Source organism: Ptychodera flava, chromosome 9 (assembly GCF_041260155.1).
Source record: "Ptychodera flava strain L36383 chromosome 9, AS_Pfla_20210202, whole genome shotgun sequence".
In the NCBI taxonomy this organism is placed as follows: domain Eukaryota; kingdom Metazoa; phylum Hemichordata; class Enteropneusta; family Ptychoderidae; genus Ptychodera; species Ptychodera flava.
Window position 1 is genome coordinate 19,398,112 of NC_091936.1, and position 13,750 is coordinate 19,411,861.

The window sequence follows — 13,750 nt, forward strand, 5'->3', positions numbered from 1 at the left end:
CATTGCAGGCACCTTCAGACATGCAATGAATTCTTCGATCAGCTAAGTTACCATGTGTTCTACAGGTGTGCCTTCCTTTCTACTCCAAATGTATGGATTTGTTTTTTAAAGTAAAAGGAAAGTGTGGTTGTAATCCCATCCAAATCAACAATGCATTTGCCAGTTAACTTTTCATAACGTTCTGCATGATTTTCCTTGCTACTGAAGACGGGACAGTGCCTAGCATCATTTAGATTCATAAAAGCTTATTATTTCACCTAAAGAGGGCGCCATTTCATATCTCCAGCTCCCTTGGGCTGTCGTGATGGCAATGTGTTCTCTTCAGTTAGAGAATTAAACCTTGCTTCAAAATGGATTAAAAGTGTGTATTGTAAATGAACAGACCTGAGTTGCTAAATTTTATACATTTTTTGTAAATTATATCTAGTGTTTTAAAAGGTTCTATCCCTTTGCAAGTGATACTGCTTGCTAAATTTCTGCCCTTTGATGGTTTGATACATGTATCTGTATATGAAGAATTCCACTTTCATGTACTATTAAAACATCAGGGCAGAGTTTGATGATGAATAATCCATTGCATGGCCCATCTTGGTATAAGGGCATAAGTCATCTGTCAATACATGTAGCAGGGGCTCAGAGTCCTTGTCAGTCTGGTATGCATGACTTTATTCTGAACAACAGGCAGCTTTGTTGTTTCAATGCATTTACAATATTTCCTCTTTCTGTGACAAGGTTTAAGCTACACCAACAGAAATATGAGGAACGTTGTGTCAGAATGTCATAAGTGGATTGCATAGTAAGGTCTGCTCCGGGCATTGTGTAAATTTAGAAGGGCAGCAGAATAAAAAAAACGTATTTATTTTGTCTTCCATGATAATGTGGTAAATGACCGTAGAGAAGGGAACAAAAGTAATTGCCACAATATATTAGCCTAGGACAGCTTCTAAAGATGCTGAATAAAAATAAAAGAATGATTTTTTTTAATGTCACAGCTGTAAAGGGATAGAGAAACAATGAAAAAGAAATTGGCAAAGAGAAAGATTTTTATTGTTTAATCATTTAATTACTGTTAGAAGAGAATGAGGTATTTCTACCAGTGTTTAATGTCTGATTGTGGTTGCCATTTTAGTCTTCTTGTTTTTTATTTACAAATAATTGTGTGTTATTTTTGAAATAGAGGGTTAATTTTATGAGATGGTAACCAACATCCAACGTATATATGAAAAATGTATTCTCTTTATGGGAAACTTTTTAAATTCATTATTACAAAAAATTGTAATTTTAACTCTCAAAACTACTTAAATCATTTCAAAAATTCAAAACTATTTACTCCTAATATAACAAATACCTTTTATTTTATTTATTTTTTTAATGTAATGTAAATTTTAGTATTTGCAGGGGAATACAAATGAATGTAAACCATTTAGTACCCAAAGTGAATTGCATCTGTGATTTATATTTCAGTAAGTGTGAAAATTGGAAAGAAGAAAAGGTGAAGTTATAACTTTTTTCATTTTTTTTTAAAAATAATTGAAGGACGACTTATTTCAATTCATTGGGCTAGAATGCTGAAGGTTAATTCAATTTTTCATATATATTGCCTCTATTTACCCTTGATATGAAACTAGAATAGGTTAGACGCCGGGATGATAATTTTCAAAATGCCCCCCCCCAACTTGTTCATCCCCTCCATGCTCAACGTAGTTGAAAATGGCCGGTCCCTTATACACCGGCCGTATGCATGTCCGAATATGAACCAATCTGCTATGTTTTTCCGGGTGCCGCCTCCACCGGTGCATCATGGGTAATCAAATGCCAAAAATGGCGGACTGCAGTGAGCTGGTAATGGTCTCATGCTAACGGTCATGAATTGGGTAAACACACGCCGCTAAAGTACATGTGAATTCTCGTACATCTATGAATGCTCGTACGAGATTAATTACATGTGAATTCTCGTACATCTATGAATGCTCGTACGAGGTGTTGCAAGGTGCATGCCTCGTACTTTCGTGATTGCTCCTACGAGGTTAGGGTCACAAATGCTTTAAACACACGCCGCCAAGCTAGATGTGAACTCTCGTACCACTATGAATGCTTGTACGAGATTTGGCGGGGTGCATGTACAGTGTGCTTTGAAACACCTTCCGCCTGGATAGGAATAAACTCTCATACCCTTGGTTATGCTCACACGGTTGTCTGCAGAATGCATGTACAAATTGCCTAACGACAAGTACACCCCTATTGTAGGGGAATACAGTAGTTGATGGTGATGATTCACACGTACCAATGACAGCTCACTCAGTATCTCATAACCATCCACGTATAATTCACATGGCCATCAAGACACAGAGACGTAGTACATGAGAACCAAGTGGAATAATGCCGACCTGATGATGTTCATACACACTCTTAAGTTGGTCGTGGTCGGCATGGTCCAATAGTATAAGGTGTGGTCAAATGCATAAGGTGCTGTCATATAGCAAGGCATAGACTCTGTGGTCGTGGTCCGCATGGTCGTAAAAATTAGCTGTGGTCAAATTCAAGAAGTGCTGATATACAGCAAGGCATGTGCTGTGTGGTCGTGGTCAGCATGGTCGTATAGTATAAGGTGTGGTCAAATCCATTAGGTGCAGACATACAGCAAGGCATGTGCTGTGTGGTCGTGGTCAGCATGGTCGTATAGTATAAGGTGTGGTCGAATGCATAAAGTACTGACATAATGCAAGGCATGTGCTTTGTGGTCGTGGTCAGCGTGGTCGTATAGTATAAGGTGTGGTCAAATGCACAAAGTACTGACATAGTGCACGGCATGTGCTGTGTGGTCATGGTCAGCATGGTCGTATAGTATAAGTTGTGGTCAAATGCATAAAGTACTGACATAGTGCAAGGCATGTGCTGTGTGGTCGTGGTCAGCATGGTCGTATAGTATAAGGTGAAGTACTGACATAGCGCAAGGCATGTGCTTTGTGGTCGTGGTCAGCATGGTCGTATAGTACAAGGTGTGGTCAAATGCATAAAGTACTGGCATAGTGCACGGCATGTGCTGTGTGGTCGTGGTCAGCATGGTCGTATAGTATAAGTTGTGGTCAAATGCATAAAGTACTGACATAGTGCAAGGCATGTGCTGTGTGGTCGTGGTCAGCATGGTCGTATAGTATAAGGTGTGGTCAAATGCATAAAGTACTGACATAGTGCAAGGCATGTGCTGTGTGGTCGTGGTCAGCATGGTCGTATAGTATAAGGTGTGGTCAAATGCAGAAAGTACTGACATAGTGCGCGGCATGTGCTGTGTGGACGTGGTCAGCATGGTCGTATAGTATAAGATGTGGTCAAATGCATAAAGTACTAACATAGTGCAGGGCATGTGCTGTGAGGTCGTGGTCAGCATGGTCGTATAGTATAAGTGTGGTCAAATGCAGAAAGTACTGACATAGTGCAAGGCATGTGCTGTGTGGTCGTGGTCAGCATGGTCGTATAGTATAAGATGTGGTCAAATGCATAAAGTACTGACATAGTGCAAGCCATATCCTGTGTGGTCGTGGTCAGCGTGGTCGTATAGTATAAGGTGTGGTCAAATGCAGTAAGTACTGACATAGTGCAAGGCATGTGCTGTGTGGTCGTGGTCAGCATGGTCGTATAGTATAAGGTGAAGTACTGACATAGCGCAAGGCATGTGCTTTGTGGTCGTGGTCAGCATGGTCGTATAGTACAAGGTGTGGTCAAATGCATAAAGTACTGACATAGTGCAAGGCATGTGCTGTGTGGTCGTGGTCAGCATGGTCGTATAGTATAAGGTGTGGTCAAATGCATAAAGTACTGACATAGAGCAAGGCATGGACTCTGTGGTCGTAGTCATCATGGTCTTAAGAAGAAGCTGTGGTCAAATTCAAGAAGTGCTAACATACAGCAAGGCATGTGATGTGTGGTCGTGGTCAGCATGGTCGTATAGTATAAGATGTGGTCAAATGCATATAGTACTGACATAGTGCAGGGCATGTGCTGTGTGGTCGTGGTCAGCCTGGTCGTATAGTATAAGGTGTGGTCAATTGCATAACGTACTGACATAGTGCAGGGCATGTGCTGTGTGGTCGTGGTCAGCATGGTCGTATAAGGTGTGGTCAAATGCATAAAGTACTGACATAGTGCAGGGCATGTGCTGTGTGGTCGTGGTCAGCATGGTCGCATAGTATAAGATGTGGTCAAATGCATAAAGTACTGACATAGTGCAGGGCATGTGCTGTGTGGTCGTGGTCAGCATGGTCGTATAGTATAAGATGTGGTCAAATCCATTAGGTGCAGACATACAGCAAGGCATGTGCTGTGTGGTCGTGGTCAGCATGGTCGTATAGAAGAAGCTCTGGTCAAATTCAAGAAGTGCTAACATACAGCAAGGCATGTGCTGTGTGGTCGTGGTCAGCATGGTCGTATAGTATAAGATGTGGTCAAATGCATTTAGTTCTGACATAGTGCAGGGCATGTGCTGTGTGGTCGTGGTCAGCCTGGTCGTATAGTATAAGGTGTGGTCAAATGCATAAAGTACTGACATAGTGCAGGGCATGTGCTGTGTGGTCGTGGTCAGCATGGTCATATAGTATAAGGTGCGGTCAAATGCATAAAGTACTGACATAGTGCATAATGCATGTGCTGTGTGGTCGTGGTCAGCATGGTCGTATAGTATATGGTGTGGTCAAATGCATAAAGTACTAAGATAGTGCAATGCATGTGCTGTGTGGTCGTCGTCAGCATGGTCGTATAGTCTAGGTGTGGTCAAATGCAGAAAGTACTGACATAGTGCAAGGCATGTGCTGTGTGGTCGTGGTCAGCATGGTCGTATAGTATAAGGTGTGGTCAAATGCATAAAGTACTGACATAGTGCAAGGGATGTGCTGTGTAGTCGTGGTCAGCGTGGTCGTATAGTATAAGGTGTGGTCAAATGCAGAAAGTACTGACATAGTTCAAGGCATGTGCTATACGGTCGTGGTCAGCATGGTCGTATAGTATAAGGTGTGGTCAAATGCAGAAAGTACTGACATAGTGCAAGGCATGTGCTGTGTGGTCGTGGTCAGCATGGTCGTATAGTATAAGATGTGGTCAAATGCATAAAGTACTGACGTAGTGCAAGCCATATCCTGTGTGGTCGTGGTCAGCGTGGTCGTATAGTATAAGGTGTGGTCAAATGCATAAAGTACTGACATAGTGCAAGGCATGTGCTGTGTGGTCGTGGTCAGCATGGTCGTATAGTATAAGGTGAAGTACTGACATAGTGCAAGGCATGTGCTATGTGGTCGTGGTCAGCATGGTCGTATAGTACAAGGTGTGGTCAAATGCATAAAGTACTGACATAGTGCAAGGCATGTGCTGTGTGGTCGTGGTCAGCATGGTCGTATAGTATAAGGTGTGGTCAAATGCATAAAGTACTGACATACAGCAAGGCATGTGATGTGTGGTCGTGGTCGTATAGTATAAGGTGTGGTCAAATGCATAAAGTACGGACATAGTGCAAGGCATGGACTCTGTGGTCGTAGTCAGCATGGTCGTATAGAAGAAGCTGTGGTCAAATTCAAGAAGTGCTAACATACAGCAAGGCATGTGATGTGTGGTCGTGGTCAGCATGGTCGTATAGTATAAGATGTGGTCAAATGCATATAGTACTGACATAGTGCAGGGCATGTGCTGTGTGGTCGTGGTCAGCCTGGTCGTATAGTATAAGGTGTGGTCAAATGCATAAAGTACTGACATAGTGCAGGGCATGTGCTGTGTGGTCGTGGTCAGCATGGTCGTATAGTATAAGGTGTGGTCAAATGCATAAAGTACTGACATAGTGCAGGGCATGTGCTGTGTGGTCGTGGTCAGCATGGTCGTATAGTATAAGATGTGGTCAAATGGATAAAGTACTGACATAGTGCAGGGCATGTGCTGTGTGGTCGTGGTCAGCATGGTCGTATAGTATAAGGTGTGGTCAATGCAGAAAGTACTGACATAGTGCACGGCATGTGCTGTGTGGTCGTGGTCAGCATGGTCGTATAGTATAAGGTGTGGTCAAATGCATAAAGTACTGACATAGTGCAAGGCCTGTGCTGTGTGGTCTTGGTCAGCGTGGTCGTATAGTATAAGGTGTCGTCAAATGCATAAAGTACTGACATAGTGCAAGGCATGTGCTATGTTGTCGTGGTCAGCATGGTCGTATAGTATAAGGTGTGGTCAAATGCATATAGTACTGACATAGTGCAAGGCATATCCTGTGTGGTCGTGGTCAGCATGGTCGTATAGTATAAGGTGTGGTCAAATGCATAAAGCACTGACATAGTGCAAGGCATGTGCTGTGTGGTCGTGGTCAGAATGGCCGTATAGTATAAGCTGTGGTCAAATGCAAATAGTGCTTACATACATCAAGGCAAGCGCTGTGTGGTCATATTCAGCATGTCTCTCTGTAATTTAAACAGTTGTGATCGTGGTCCCAAGGTCGTTTAGTACAAGTTGTGGTTAATGTTAGGAATGAGCAAATTATTAATAAAAAACCGTTGGTGCACTACAACATTTCCCCCACACAGATTTAGATTTGGTGGCTGTGACCAATTTAGCTAAAATTGGTCACATCCACCACGTCTATTAAAGTTCATAGTTTACTTTCCTTGTTTACGTACACTCTGATATCACATGAAAATCTGGGGATTTCATATTATATCAGGTTGAAACCACCTACAAAGGCTATGAATAAAAATTTACTCTTTCCCAGACGAATAAAGCGTGACAAGTTAGGGGCTGTCGATAATAAAAGCGGACGCACAAGAAACGTAATTCCTTCGTTTCACTTGAAACCCCCTCCCTCCCCCCTCAAAACGAAAGTTCTTAAGTGACAAAACCACCTCTCTTATCCTCACGCCCATGAAAAAATACCGGAAGTTCACTTTGATTAATAAACCTCCACTTTACGCGTGTCACTTTTTAAGACAGAGAACATTTTAATGTATTTCGCACGTAGGAAAATGTTTCACGTACATATTTCACGCTGAAAAAGCATACAAGTTTTATTTCACATTTATGTCTTTTTGTTGTTTTTTCTGTATTTTGTGGTCATTGTTCTCGATGAACGCGACGGTAGTTTTTGTAGTTTTATCTAGGGGCTCCGTTCATGTTATGTAGTAAATGTTAGTGTCTCAAACATTTTAAGAGGGGAAATTGAAATGGCCAGAACAGCCAATTTTAACCAACCTTGCTCAAGAACCCGCGAAATGTATTAAAAACGTGCGATAGATGTGTTTACGGGGAAAACATTACGAACAGTAGGATTGAGAGAGGTGTGAGTAATCCAAGGTGACAAGTTTGTGGGGAAAAGTTTGAATGGTTCATATTAAGCATTACACTTGGTAGTTAAACATAACTACAGGGGTTTGAATAAGAAACCGAAATAAATGCTAAAAGCATAACCACCGAAAAAAATCGCCACATATTACTCACATTGTTACTTTAATATTGGAACACGTACTTTATCAACATACATGAAAACGGTAATCATACGGGCGATTTCGGGACAGTAAGGTGCGACGTCAATAGTTCAGTTTCTGATTAAAAAAATTCTTTAAGTTTTGCACTCCCTTGTAGCTTAATTGTTCAATGTTGATTATTTGCTTATCGTGACATCTCCATTCATACTTGAAACATAACCTCGATAGAAAACTATACTATCACACATATATGATAATGATCTATGAAATATCCACAATATTCCAATAAAACACATTTATTTCTTATAATTTTTAGTTTACTTTTGGTCTTGGTCGATTTTTTCCACAAATGGAACAAAAATATGTAATTTTAAAATTCTCGACCATCTCAAACTCTTATATTGATTTTGTCTGATGGAAAACTTTTTGGGATTAAAAACCCCGACCCCAAACTTAAAGAATCAATTTTTATCAGACATTGAACTAATGACGTCGTCCCTAAATACGTCTCACTTACGTAAGGGACGACGTCAATGGTTCAATGTCTGAGAAAAAAACAATTCTTTAGGTTCTGCTCCAACCCCTAACCCAATTGTAACTTAATTGTTGATTGATCTGTACGTCCCATTATTTCATTGTTGTGACAACTCTATTCATACTTAAAACTTTAACAGGATAGAAAACTACATTATCACTCATATATGTTATTGATATATGATATATATACATTGTTCCAATAAAAACACATTTATTTCTGTTCATTTCTGTATTTACTTTGTGACTCGATCGATTTTCCCCAAATTAAGCAAAATATGTAATTTGAAAAGAGTTCTAAGCCAACTAAAACGCTAATATATTGATTTTGTATGATAGAAAACTTTTTTTGATTAACCCCCCCCCCCACCACGTAAAAAATGAGTAATTATTATTTTTATCAGTGACCGATCTTTGACTTTGATCTTTGGTCCTTAAACTTCTAATCTATTCCTGTAAAGAGATCTCATTTAAATTACAGTAATCTAATCACTTACTTTTTCTAAAAATGTTAAACTATCAGAAGCAGAGCAAAGATGTCTACAGGGCTGTTTAATTTTGCGAAAAAAAGGATGCAAAATTGGTTTTCGTGGGCGAGTTTCCAAAAATGGTAGATTCAGAAAACTGTCGTTTGTGTCATGTCGCTTTCTAGTCAGTTCTCAAGCAGTAAGTCGATGTCAAATTCGTCCCTTTTCTATCACAAGGTCGTGGCATTTACGACAAATCGGGTTGCCTGATGGCGAGTTCAACTGGATGACCAAATCTGGTAATTTTTCCGAGCAAATCTGCTTCCTTAAAGCACTTTGACAAAACTTGATAGCGGGTGTCATACTCAACACAACAATCCCTCCACACATGCATAGAGTATCGAGACTTTTTGATGATTTTGTTGGTGTTCTAGTTGGAAGTGCTTCCATTTTGAACGACAGATCGCTTTTGTCAACTTCGAGTATGACGAGTATTTCAGTTCAACTTCGAGTCGCTGATGAAGTTGCGATGTTTTCATAAGGAGGCCTTTTGTTTGTCCAGCGAGGATATTATGACTGGACAGCTGGTACCATGTTTACCGATATCGCTGCTGGATATCCTGTCAATACACTTGGGGAAATTCCAGTTTTCAGCAGAAATTTGCCTAAATGTGCCTGAGACGGTCGCCAAAACCGAAAATAAATTCCAGAAAACAGGTTGTTGTCTCATGCTAACGGTAACGAACTGGAAGAGCACCTCCCAGTCACTTTTGTAAAAAACACATCACTAACACTTCATCGGCGACTCCGAAACCTAAACAATGCAATGTTTTTTGGCACTGGAGGACTTGGTCTCAATGAAAGGAATCCCTATAATCAAGATCATATCATAAACCTACATGTCTAAACATTATGTAACAGTGTAAAATCATGCATGGTGACAGACAGTTGAGCATTGAAATTGATATTCTGTCTGTACGAGAGAATGTTTAACGGAATGTTTTATCTTGTCTGTTTTGGAGCAGAGTATTTTTTACACTTCACCAGAAGCCACAAGTAAGCATGTGTCAAATAGTCAAACCTCGAAATACAATTGATTGTAAAAAGCTTTGTCCTTTCAACATCATACTTATGGACCTAAAGGTTGAATAATTGGGATTTCTGATTTAATTACGTGATCATGATCTAACTGAAAGTGTCTATTCAAAATCGTTTCATTAAATGAACTTAAGCATAACTGTATTTTTAGTCTTATTGCACAGTAAAGTTAATATTGCGAAGTACACAACACTTTATGTCCATTGTAGGCAATATGAGAGATAAACAGACAAATTTTTAAATGGAGAAAATTTAGAATATAGCTTGGTTTCGAATACTTCAAATACAATAATTTGAAGGTTTTCTTCAGCATTAAAATCACTTGAAAAGTCTCAAATACACAAAAGACAGCATAATTATTTACCAACCGTATCAAAAGTTGCCCTATCTCAGAGCTAAATGAACCGCATACAACATCATGGAGAATCGACCAACCTCAGAGCTAAATGGAAGATCGCACAAACCAATATTTAACAACCACATAAAAAGTTTAACCACTTCAGAGCTAAATGGACGGTTACATAGACCCATATATAACAACCTTATGAAAAGTTGCCCGACGTCGGAGCTACATGGAAGATCACAAAGACCCATATTATCCGCACAGATTTATTTTTCGCGGAAATTCGCGCTGGAACCCAACTTTAAACCGTGCGGATACATTTGCTTGCACCCTCATACGCCAATATGAGTTTTAGTTCGGCCGAAAACACACACACAAAAAAAGTTAGTACGGCCGAAGTGTCAAAGCCAAATGAAATCCGACACTCAAAACATATTCTGTTTTAAATTTAATACGGCCAAAACCGAAGTGCAACTATGCTGCTGTCATTCTACACATTGCGCGTGTTTGAATGGGTCACGACACCATGTTTTGTAACTAAGAATCTTGCTACAAATACAAAAAAATAAATGTGCAATATCTTGTTTTTCGGAGATAACCGTGCAGTTATCGATAAAACAGACAAAAATTTTATAGTGAAATGAGAGAACGTGAAAAACAATCGTCGTGAAATAGTCGCCTTTATGGACAGCGCGAAAATTTATCGTCGCGAAAATTTCCAAGTTCACAGTAATACAACCTTATAGAAAGTTGCCCCACCACAGCTTATACTATACGACCCTGCCGAACACGACCACACAGCACATGCTTTTCTGTATATCAGCACCTCTTGCATTTGACCACACCTTATACTAAATGACCATGCCGACCACGACCACACAGTACATGCCTTGCACTATGTCAGTACTTAATGCATTTGACCACACCATACTCTATACGACCACGCTGACCACGACCACACAGGATATGCCTTTCACTATGTCTGTACTTTATGCATTTGACCAAACCTTATACTATACGACCATGCTGACCACGACCACACAGCACATGCCTTGCTGTATGTCAGCACTTTATGCATTTGACCACACCTATACTATACGACCATGCTGACCACGACCACACAGCACATGCCTTGCACTATGTCAGTACTTTATGCATTCGACCACACCTTATACTATACGACCATGATGACCACGACCACACAGCACATGCCCTGTACTATGTCAGTACTTTATGCATTTGACCACATCTTATACTATACGACCATGCTGACCACGACAACACAGCACATGCCCTGCACTATGTCAGTACTTTATGCATTTGACCACACCTTATACTATACGACCATGCTGACCACGACCACACAACATATGCCTTGCACTATGTCAGTACTTTATGCATTTGACCACACCTTATACTATACGACCACGCTGACCACGACCACACAGCACATGCCTTGCTGTATGTTAGCACTTCTTGAATTTGACCACAGCTTCTTCTATACGACCATGCTGACCACGACCACACAGCACATGCCCTACACTATGTCAGTACTTTATGCATTTGACCAAACCTTATGCTATACGACTATGCTGACCGCGACCACACAGCACATGCCCTGCACTCTGTCAGTACTTTATGCATTTGACCACACCTTATACTATACGACCATGCTGACCACGACCACACAGCACATGCCTTGCTGTATGTTAGCACTTCTCGAATTAGACAACAGCTTCTTCTATACGACCATGCTGACCACGACCACAGAGTCCATGCCTTCCTCTATGTCAGCAGCTTATGCATTTGACCACACCTTATACTATACGACCATGCTGACCACGACCACACAGCACATGCCTTGCTGTATGTCTGCACCTAATGGATTTGACCACACCTTATACTATACGACCATGCTGACCACGACCACACAGCACATGCCTTGCTGTATGTCTGCACCTTATGGATTTGACCACACCTTATACTATACGACCATGCTGACCACGACCACACAGCACATGCCTTGCTCTATGTCAGTACTATATGCATTTGACCACACCTTATACTATACGACCATGCTGACCACGACCACGCAGCACATAACTTGCACTATGTTAGTACTTTATGCATTTGACCACACCTTATACTATACGACCATGCTGACCACGACCACACAGCACATGCCTTGCTGTATGTCAGCACTTTATGCATTTGACCACACCTTATACTATACGACCATGCTGACCACGACCACACAGCACATGCCTTGCACTATGTCAGTACTTTATGCATTCGACCACACCTTATACTATACGACCATGATGACCACGACCACACAGCACATGCCCTGTACTATGTCAGTACTTATGCATTTGACCACATCTTATATATACGACCATGCTGACCACGACCACACAGCACATGCCCTGCACTATGTTAGTACTTTATGCATTTGACCACACCTTATACTATACGACCATGCTGACCACGACCACACAACACATGCCTTGCACTATGTCAGTACTTTATGCATTTGACCACACCTTATACTATACGACCATGCTGACCACGACCACACAGCACATGCCTTGCTGTATGTTAGCACTTCTTGAATTTGACCACAGCTTCTTCTATACGACCATGCTGACCACGACCACACAGCACATGCCCTGCACTATGTCAGTACTTTATGCATTTGACCACACCTTATACTATACGACCATGCTGACCACGACCACACAGCACATGCCTTGCACTATGTCAGTACTTTATGCATTTGACCACACCTATACTATACGACCATGCTGACCACGACCACACAGCACATGCCTTGCTGTATGTTAGCACTTCTCGAATTAGACAACAGCTTCTTCTATACGACCATGCTGACCACGACCACAGAGTCCATGCCTTCCTCTATGTCAGCAGCTTATGCATTTGACCACACCTTATACTATACGACCATGCTGACCACGACCACACAGCACATGCCTTGCACTATGTCAGTACTTTATGCATTTGACCACACCTTATACTATACGACCATGCTGACCACGACCACACAGCACATGCCTTGCTGTATGTCTGCACCTAATGCATTTGACCACACCTTATACTATACGACCATGCTGACCACGACCACACAGTACATGCCTTGCTCTATGTCAGTACTTATGCATTTGACCACACCTTATACTATACGACCATGCTGACCACGACCACGCAGCACATAACTTGCACTATGTTAGTACTTTATGCATTTGACCACACCTTATACTATACGACCATGCTGACCACGACCACACAGTACATGCCTTGCCCTACGTCAGTACTTTATGCATTTGACCACACCTTATACTATACGACCATGCTGACCACGACCACACAGCACATTCCTTGCACTATGTCAGTACTTTATGCATTTGACCACACCTTATAGTATACGACCATGCTGACCACGACCACACAGCACATGCCTTGCACTATGTCAGTACTTTATGCATTTGACTACACCTTAAACTATACGACCATGCTGACCACGACCACACAGCACATGCCCTGCACTATGTCAGTACTTTATGCATTTGACCACACCTTATACTATACGACCATGCTGACCACGACCACACAGCACATGCCTTGCTGTATGTTAGCACTTTATGCATTTGACCACACCTTATAGTATACGACCATGCTGACCACGACCACACAGCACATGCCTTGCACTATGTCAGTACTTTATGCATTCGACCACACCTTATACTATACGACCATGATGACCACGACCACACAGCACATGCCCTGTACTATGTCAGTACTTTATGCATTTGACCACATCTTATACTATACGACCATGCTGACCA

At 41.4% G+C, this 13,750-nt stretch overlaps 1 protein-coding gene across 1 annotated transcript in view; it reads left to right on the plus strand.

Annotated features, from left to right (window-relative positions):
- The first annotated feature begins 1,802 nt into the window (after positions 1-1,802).
- LOC139140259 (sterol regulatory element-binding protein cleavage-activating protein-like) overlaps positions 1,803-13,750 on the plus strand; it is a 63,275-nt gene continuing 51,327 nt past the window's right edge. The window contains 1 exon segment of the mRNA XM_070709383.1: positions 1,803-1,832. The gene's annotated coding sequence lies outside the window, so the exon portion shown is untranslated.